Raw genomic sequence first — 8,762 nt, 5'->3', positions numbered from 1 at the left:
ACATAACTGAAAGCAACTGAATTCATACATAGCTGTATTTATTGAAACAACTTTTGGAGGTACTGCCATGAAAACAAATACTGGACAGAAATATTACTATTACTGGAGTGGACACACTGACAAAAAATGCTTAGGATTTATAAAACTTGAAATAACAACATAGGGATAATCAGTGCCGTTTACATGGCCTCAGTGGTCCTTTAAACCACTGAAATGAAAAAATTTTAATGTATGACATTTCCCCTTTTGCAAATTATGTGTGTCATATCAAATCCGTTTTTACCTTCTTGTTTTTAAAGCCAAAATGCATCCAAACATCTGACTTGAAATGTGATGGAGTCGGGCGAATTTTCTCAGTCTCCTCCGTGTTTTGTTTATGAATGACTCGTCGCAGTATCCCTCGGACGGAAATGCTTGTGACACAAGGCAGCGGGCGTCAACACATCCGCAGCGACATCTACTAACTGGAAGCTGTATTCCACTTGTTTTTGGTGGATGTGTGGCAACCGTTCATGTATTTTATTTATTCCTTTTTTTAAATTAAGAATCTTCGCGTCAAGAATCGATGCAGTAGATCACAAGAATTAGAATCGGGATGCATCGTTATGATTATTATTTTGCATACCCCTACTTTACACTGGACATTTTTATGGACAATTGGGTAATTTTGTAACAACATATGATATGCTGAGCAGACTCTTAATAATATATAACAGGTCAGCCAATCTGAATGTTTACTAAAGAACAGGGTAGTTTATCTAAATGGTACACAGTGTTTAAATCACTGGATTATTGACTTCTATGAGGCTTTAGTGAAAGTTGTACACATCTGGGTGGAACAAGGCTATGCAACTGGGATAAACATTTTTCTAATTTGAGAGGATCTTTGTCCAAAAGGTCCAAGTATAAATCCAGGACAGTATGTCAAAGATTTAAACTAGTGATGTTTTTGAAACTGAATTGCACAAGGTAAGTACCATAGTTTAAAGAAAAACAAAGTTTTTATAATAAAATAAACAAACAGTTAACTGAAATCATAGGAAATTATATAATATCTATAATAAACACAGTAAATTACCCAAAAGCTTAAAAACATAATTTTCACAAATTTCACATCTTTTAATCCCATTTAATGTTCCGCCGTTTTTCAAGTCACTTTTTATATATTATATGTGTAATGTCAAAAGTATACACAAACTTAAGTGAAATTACAGATACCTGTTTAAATAAAAAGACTTTGATAAAAGTAAAATTACCCATTGAACTCCTTTTTATATGTTAAAGCAAAACAGTACAGGTTCTACCTTGTACTAAAGTACAAAAGTAAAATGAAATGTTTGTCAAACACAATACAAAATGACTCAAAAATATTCTTAAAAACTTTTCTATTTATAGTTAATGGGGTGACTTCCTGTCATTTTCACTTTGTTGGTAAATAAAACATAAAAAAAAAATTTGTTCATATGTTAGTCCTCAACATAACCCCCACCCCAAGAGGAGACCCTGGAGAACCTTAAAAGAAACATGACAGAACCTTTCCTCGTGGGGAACATTTGTTGCTCGCCACGAGTATCTATAAGTCCCAATAATGAAGGATATTCCTGGATAATCATCCCCATAATGTAAAAAAAAACATGGCTGCGTGTTTGTGTGTGTATCTATAATATATGAAACTATCTAAGACACTTCTCAAGATATAAGTCTGGAATTCAAGACTTTGTGTCAATTTGCTCTTTCTGGTTGACACTGACTAAGTCCTACTGCTAATCAATTGCAAAGTGTATTTGGTACTACATAGCTGAGGCTTAGGAAGAGTAAGTCTCATCAAAAAATCCTGATCTCCGTGTTGTTAAAAATGTGTGTGCAAATCCAACTCAGTTAAACCATTTCTGTCTGTAGTGTTTCACAAAAAAAGTTTGAGTGTGATAAATCAGGAAAAACTAACAATAAAATGATAAATCCATAAAGAAAATGTAATAATAATGGAGATTATGTATAAATACATATATAAGTTACAATCCTGTAACTAAAAAAGCCAACTTTTTTTCCAAAGCCTTTAATTGTCTGACAGGTTGGAGCCTGTTTGTCAATCAGCAACCCTTTTGTGCTCAGGTCTGGGAGTTAAACTTGTAGTCTGAATCCACCATTGGCTTATGAAGCTGAATTCTATCCCCCCAAATTCCTCTGGGGCTGACAAACGTCAACAAAGAGCCAGAGAGAGACCAAAGAGAGGTGAGCAGTGAACTTGAACTGAAGCCTCATTGTATCGGCTCATTATGGGGTCCCGTGGTGAGGAAGAGGCTATTTTGTTGGGCCACAAGGTCAGTATCTAAAAAGGCATGGCAATGGAGGGGATAAGCCACACGAGTTTTAATTTGAGAAGGCATAAAGACACTTCCCTGCAAAAAAGCAGTCTTGGAATTTCTATTGATGGTTATGATGAATGTAAAATTTAAATAATAATAAAAAAATCTTTATTTTATTTCAGTTATCCCACACACATACATAATAAACACTATTGTTTCCAACTTGAAACAACCACTAAGGGCATCTGTTAGTACAATAAAGTCTGCAGGTGCCATTCATATTGCACATCCTAAGAATGGTCTCCCAAAACATCTGTTTCCAAGGCTGTAGGAGATATTTTATGCCTCCCGTATTTTCTTTCCCAGGAATTTTGATTTTACTTCCAAATAGATTTGAAAGAGGGGGGGTTAGCTGTCACTCTCCATTATGGTGACCTCAATGATTTTGTGCTCTGTCCAAATCCAGTGGTTTTCCATAACAATGCAAATTAAGGAGTGCAAAGCCGAAGGAGACAATGCGTGTTATTTCCCATCCAGAGTACAGAGGTTTCTTTACAACAAACTTGTCTGTATGGCTTGTGTAGACTTTGACAGAATTTATATAGCGACTTGGAAGTTGTTTTGTCCGACACAAAAAGGAGAAACGTTTTTGATGTCAGTTCTTAAGGATCAGCAGCTGTCCGGAGAAAAAGTGGTACTCACGCTGTGGAATGGGGCAGGAATGTCCCTGCAAGAGATTAATTTTGTGAATGAAACGGTTTGGGGAACTGCTTACCTAAATGGGTAGAAGTTAAAGGTTACCCCTACCGGCAAAAATGGGAAATATGAACTCTATGAACTTCACCAGAAAAATATCTTATCTTAAGATCTAAACATCTCTTCAACACAACACTTCACCTGTAAAGACAACAGAGAAGATCCAACCAATGGTTTCTAGACAACACTGTTGGTGCATCAAGAAGGTATAAAACAGAGGTTTGATGTGCCTCAAATGTATCCATTACACGGTCAAAAAAACATCCCAGCTCATTTTAGTCTCTGGAATTTATTCTTGAGGCTCTTTGTACTGGCTGCAAAAAAATAAATAAAATGAATTTAGTTTCAAGCATTTTAATACAGTTTAAATCATGCAAGTTTGTTTTTAAAAGAAACAATGTGACCAGATGAGAGATAATTAACTTTGTATTTGGCTGACAGTAAGCCACTAATTATTTTTTTGTTGAATAAAACTCTGCAAAACTTGGGATTGATGGTATTTGTTTTAATCAAACTCTAGATATACAAATCTAGATATCCATGCTTGAAAATAATAGCTTCAACTGGTATGGATCTATAAAATGAAACCCCTAAACAATGAATTAAGTGAACTTTCTTAGTTAACAAATGTGATAAAGTTTTAAGGATTGAGAATACTTTCACAGGACACCGTATCTGTTTTTTTTTTTAGATGCTATTACTATATTAAATTGTTTGTTTTTCAGTCACAAGCCATCTTCTCTTTTCCCAGAGTGAATAAGCTGCAGTCAGTGACCCAAATCTCGCTGCAATGAACTGCTTGACTCAGACTGCTGTTTTATTCAGTGCACTCAATGTCAACAGACGGGTGAGGAGGAGGATGGAGGGGCGGGACGTTACTCTAAACTCATCCTGATTGGCTCTCAATCTCATAAACCTGGTCTCCATTGGCCGGGCGCCCTGTCCTTTAACGAACCTGTCATCCCCGCCGCTTTCCGCGCCATTCGGCGTGCACGCGCGTGAGAGGGGACCAGGCACGCAACCGTTAGGAGACTGTCTGGAGTCTGTCTCAAATTGATAAAATTGGAAATGGAGTTTTACGCGTCTCTGCGCATCTATAAGGAACCCGCCTGGTGGGAAAATGGGATCTCAGCACTCCTCCTCAGACGTCTCTTTTTCTTCAGTCGCCACGCATTTGACGAAATGTTTATTTTCCTTCTTTAGAAAACAAACAAACAACCACAAAAAAAACCCTAAAGTTTTTCCCCCTAATTCTACATCACATCAGCAGACAGCCAGCTCCTTGTGCACAGGTAGGTTAAGACCAGCTCAAACAGCTTAACAGAGCGGATGCTGCAGCGTTACAGCATTGCTTTTCGTGTTTTTAACATTTTTTTTTTAATCCAACATCTTCCTTCGCTTACAAGGCACTGGAAGGGCTGATTGTCCCATTCATTCGTGCTGTAAAAAATAACTGCTTCGCATTCGCGTTGGAAACATTTTGTGCAACTCATGCCAGACAATAGCAGTGATGTTGTGGGGACTTGACCTCATTCACACACTAGTTCAGGAAGATGCGCAGGTGACGCACCTTTGCTGACGCGAGGCTTTTTCATTAACTCCGGGCGCGCTCGTGCTGTTTAGTCAGCGGTCACCTGAGGGGCAAAATCTGCCTTCAATACGTTTAGTTTTACCCTTTCATTAACACCACAAAGCAGTAGACAAAATCCTTTTTTCTTAAAGAAAACAATTTCCTATCTCATTATCTAATGCAACATGCACATTATATCTTGCACTATGATCCATTGCGATATCTTAAAGATGTCTCCTTTTATTGTGTCTGTTTATGCTCTGCAGGGAATAACCCTTCAGCCATGGAGTTTAACATGAGTGCATCATGCATAAGGCAGTCTGCAGAAGCACAGAAAGGTTTGTTTGGCACCAATTTTAGCTTTTGTTTAGATAGAAATAAAGAAACAATCATAGGTAGGTAGATAGATAGATAGATAGATAGATAGATAGATAGATAGATAGATAGATAGATAGATAGATAGATAGATAGATAGATATTATTAAAGCATGTAATTGGATGTTATTTTTAAAATGGGAGCTGAGTTATTAAATCCCATATTATTGCCCTTCAAAGACACCAATGGCATTGGAACTCTATCCAAGTGGTCAAATGTAATGTCAATTAATTGCATTTCAAATCTAGATATATAATAAATATATAATCCAAATATGTTCAGTGACTTTAACCTTAATCAGAAGCCTGTGAATAAACTTTTATTTTCCACAAAACCAAACAAAAACTAGGTTCTTGTCAGTTGAGTTAAATATTCTCTGCTTTATCTTAAGCTTTTACTTCTACAGCAACACCCTCAGAGGTGCAAAGAGTACCCAGAAGTTAGACTTAAATAAGTAGCACTACTTTAACAAATGTTTGCCACATCCTGCCTTGCAAGAAATTACTTTAGAAAGCGTAAAAAAGTATTTGTAAGAAGGCTACTGAAGCACTGAGTAACTGTTACTTGATAAAATCATGTAATTATTAAAATAAAATAATGTCAAAATATAAAGTTTTTGCTAAATATATGTTAAAGATGATGATTAAAAAAAATCAGGGTAGAAATTAACTGTGAGATAACAAACTTAGGCAGATTAAACACTTCTCCAAATCTGTTTTCAAGCATAAAATCTATGAAACCAATACAGACAGTATGTAATATACGGTACTTGATGTAAAATTTCTGCCTTTAAATGCATATCATTTTGACCTCTACATTTCATACAATGTTTAGCATATAGAAGTAATATTAAACAAAAAAGGTTATGTAGAAAAAAATGATACTTACTTTAGCCAAACTTTAATCGATTGTCTGTGTCTGGTGAATATATGTTAGATGTGCTTCTTTTTCAATGTGAATTTTCTCATAGTTGGTAATAACAACCAAAAAGCTTATTCAAGTAGAAATAACAATATATTTCATAAAAATGTTGCTTAAGTAAAAGTAGAAAGTAGGGTGCAGTAAAACTGCTCCTTAAAGTCAAATTTTGAGTAAATCCTAGGAATGTCCTGATACATCTTTTTAGTTTCTGATACGATACTGATATTGCAGCTTCTAGAATTGACCATTACAGATACTAATGTTATCAGCACAAATTATGCATAATTTTATTACTTATTATAAAGTGTGGGATATTAAAAAAAACTTGATGAAGTGATATTACTTAAAAAGGGAATACTACTTAACAACAGCAGGTATGAGAATAGCTGACCTATTTATTATTAACAATGAACAGATGCAGGTAGAAGTGGAGTTTTTCAATCAGTATGTTTAAATCAGAGATTTTAGATGCAAACCGATACACAATTTTTGGCAGATATTCAATTAAATCTGGATATATAATAAATATAACTAGTTAATATCAATCTTTGAACACCATTCCATAAATCTTAAAATAGAACAGAGGTAAATTGAGGTCAAATTCAACGTGCATTAAAACCAAACTGAAATAGTCTACATTAAATCAAAAGTAAAATCCTTTCGACTTTGTAGAACTTGTAGAATATATGCATGCTGGCCTGGTTTAAACAAAGCATGAGTCTGTTGGACAGCCTCATACAATATCCAGTATAAAAAGAGAGCACTTCAATTCTCATTAAGAACAAAAGGTTTATATATTACTTGAAATATATATATAAAAACATAAATACGTTACATATATTCCTACAGTATGTACACAAAAATGGGAGCTACTCTGGGTGTGAGGCTGTGGGTATAGTTCATCTCGATAAGCTCGTCTAGACACTATTGCCCCGTCACTGCAGACTGTGCAGTCATATGACCCAGTCGGAGAGACACTTCCTCCATTCTTCTGCGTTCTCTTCGATTTGGGCAAGATGGCTGCTGATGCTCTTGTGCTCCATTCCTGATAATCACAAAAAAGACAGGATTTAGAAAATAATGGGGAATCAGTATACTTGGTTTACAGTATGGGGTGTAAAGAGCACATGAAAAGTTTAGGGAACATTGCATTTTTTTTTTACGGATATCTATAATCCAAATATATTTAGGTTGTTTACTAAAGGTTTCTTTATCTTCTTCTCAGCTGTTTGCATGTATGGGTCCACTGGACTCGTGTCCGCTTTAATATTTTCCTCTGGTTCTCAAAACTTTTGTAAGTTTTCTTTCATTTGCTTATCGAGTGGTGCAGATATAAAATGCTTGGTAGCCATTTTGTCTGCCAGTCTAGCAGGGCATTAAACTATTAGATAATCACCAAACATTCTACATGTTTGGATTTTGAAAGATATGTTTAGATTTTAGCGAATGTCACATAAAACCAGCATTTTATTAAATTAAAGAGAAACCTCAAATAATTAATTTTCTCAAAATAAAAATATCTAGATATGCCTTTACTTGCCTTGTACATTATGTTTGTGTTAGAAAAAAGAATTAACAGTTGACAGCAACCGTTAATAATCTAATATATATATATATATATATATATATATATATATATAGAAAAAATATTTTCTAAATGTGTTGTTTCTTTAGCGGTTATAGAAGGACATAGTTATTTCTTGTTGTTTTTGTGTTTTTGTGTTTAATTTTCAACTAATTGTGATGTAATTAAACTTGAAATTTCTTTTTCAGACTGTAAGTCGGGTTTTTAAAGCGAAATATACCAGCAGCTTAGTTTTTTTGTGTAAGTCAATATAAAAATTGATATATTGTAATAAGTGATGTTCTTTTTTGTTAGTATGGTCATTTAATTGAGAAAAAGGAATAAAACCTGACATGCAGTTAAAGCTTTTTTTTTCTTTCCCCACCTTATTGTTTTCTTCTTTGAGGGAGTAATGCAAGTAGCGGAAATTAACTTTAGCTTGAAAAGTGCTCTGAGCGATTGTCTGACACTACAAGTTATATCCACTCAGTGAGTCTGCGATGTTTATCTGTTTGCCATATCATTGACCAGCCTGGACAGATCTCTTCATTATCATCTACTTAGTGCAAACTCATCTGCCGACAGAGCAGCTCCTTTAATCTCTTCTTGTCCTGGTTGCTTTAATGATTTCTGAGTGGTTGCTGATTGTGTTGTTTGCTGAGGCATGAAGCCGCTTTTGAAAACATGCAGAAGTAGATCTGGAGTTCCATGTACAAAACTAGAGAGTAGTTGTTTTTAGCCTCATCTATTAATTTAGTTTTTTCAGCAATAAGTTTTCATCTAAGAACTGCTTTTTTTTTTACAGAAGTAAACTATGCACACATACTTTTACAATATTATAGATTATAGATAAGCCAACATTCTTCTGATCAACGAGGTTGCTTCATAGGAAATAAATTACAAAAACATAGTTTAGCACAGCACCATAGAACCCAGTTATCATACATTACAATTATCTTGCATGTCTTTAATTAAATGTGATATAAATATTTTTTTGCAAACCTCAACAAGCTTTTCAAAACTTTTTTCAAATTCAAAGTTTAGAAATGAAATTGGGCTCCTAATTTATCGAAGCAAAATAGGCAGCTAACTGAAAATGAAAATTAGTTTTCCTATTTTCGCAGAGTAACTGTAGATATATTTTATATTGTTTCGAACTACCCAGTGCTGGAAAGAATAAAGAACATATTTAATACAAAAAATAGTATTTTTATCTTTACAGCCAAATTTCTAGCAAAGCCTCATAGTTGTTTGCTTTGACTTCATTCT

General features: G+C 34.6%; 1 long non-coding RNA gene across 1 annotated transcript; it reads left to right on the top strand.

The window, feature by feature from the left end:
- The first annotated feature begins 4,077 nt into the window (after nt 1-4,077).
- LOC107086485 lies at nt 4,078-7,754 on the top strand. Its single transcript, XR_001481312.1, has 3 exons — nt 4,078-4,354; nt 4,899-4,970; nt 7,703-7,754. It is a non-coding gene; the product is annotated as an uncharacterized LOC107086485 (long non-coding RNA).
- Nucleotides 7,755-8,762: the final 1,008 nt, after the last annotated feature.

Source organism: Cyprinodon variegatus, unplaced genomic scaffold, assembly GCF_000732505.1.
Source record: "Cyprinodon variegatus isolate N-32 unplaced genomic scaffold, C_variegatus-1.0 Scaffold154, whole genome shotgun sequence".
In the NCBI taxonomy this organism is placed as follows: domain Eukaryota; kingdom Metazoa; phylum Chordata; class Actinopteri; order Cyprinodontiformes; family Cyprinodontidae; genus Cyprinodon; species Cyprinodon variegatus.
The sequence above is the reverse complement of the archived record's forward strand: the minus strand, read 5'-3'. Positions and strand labels throughout refer to the sequence as shown.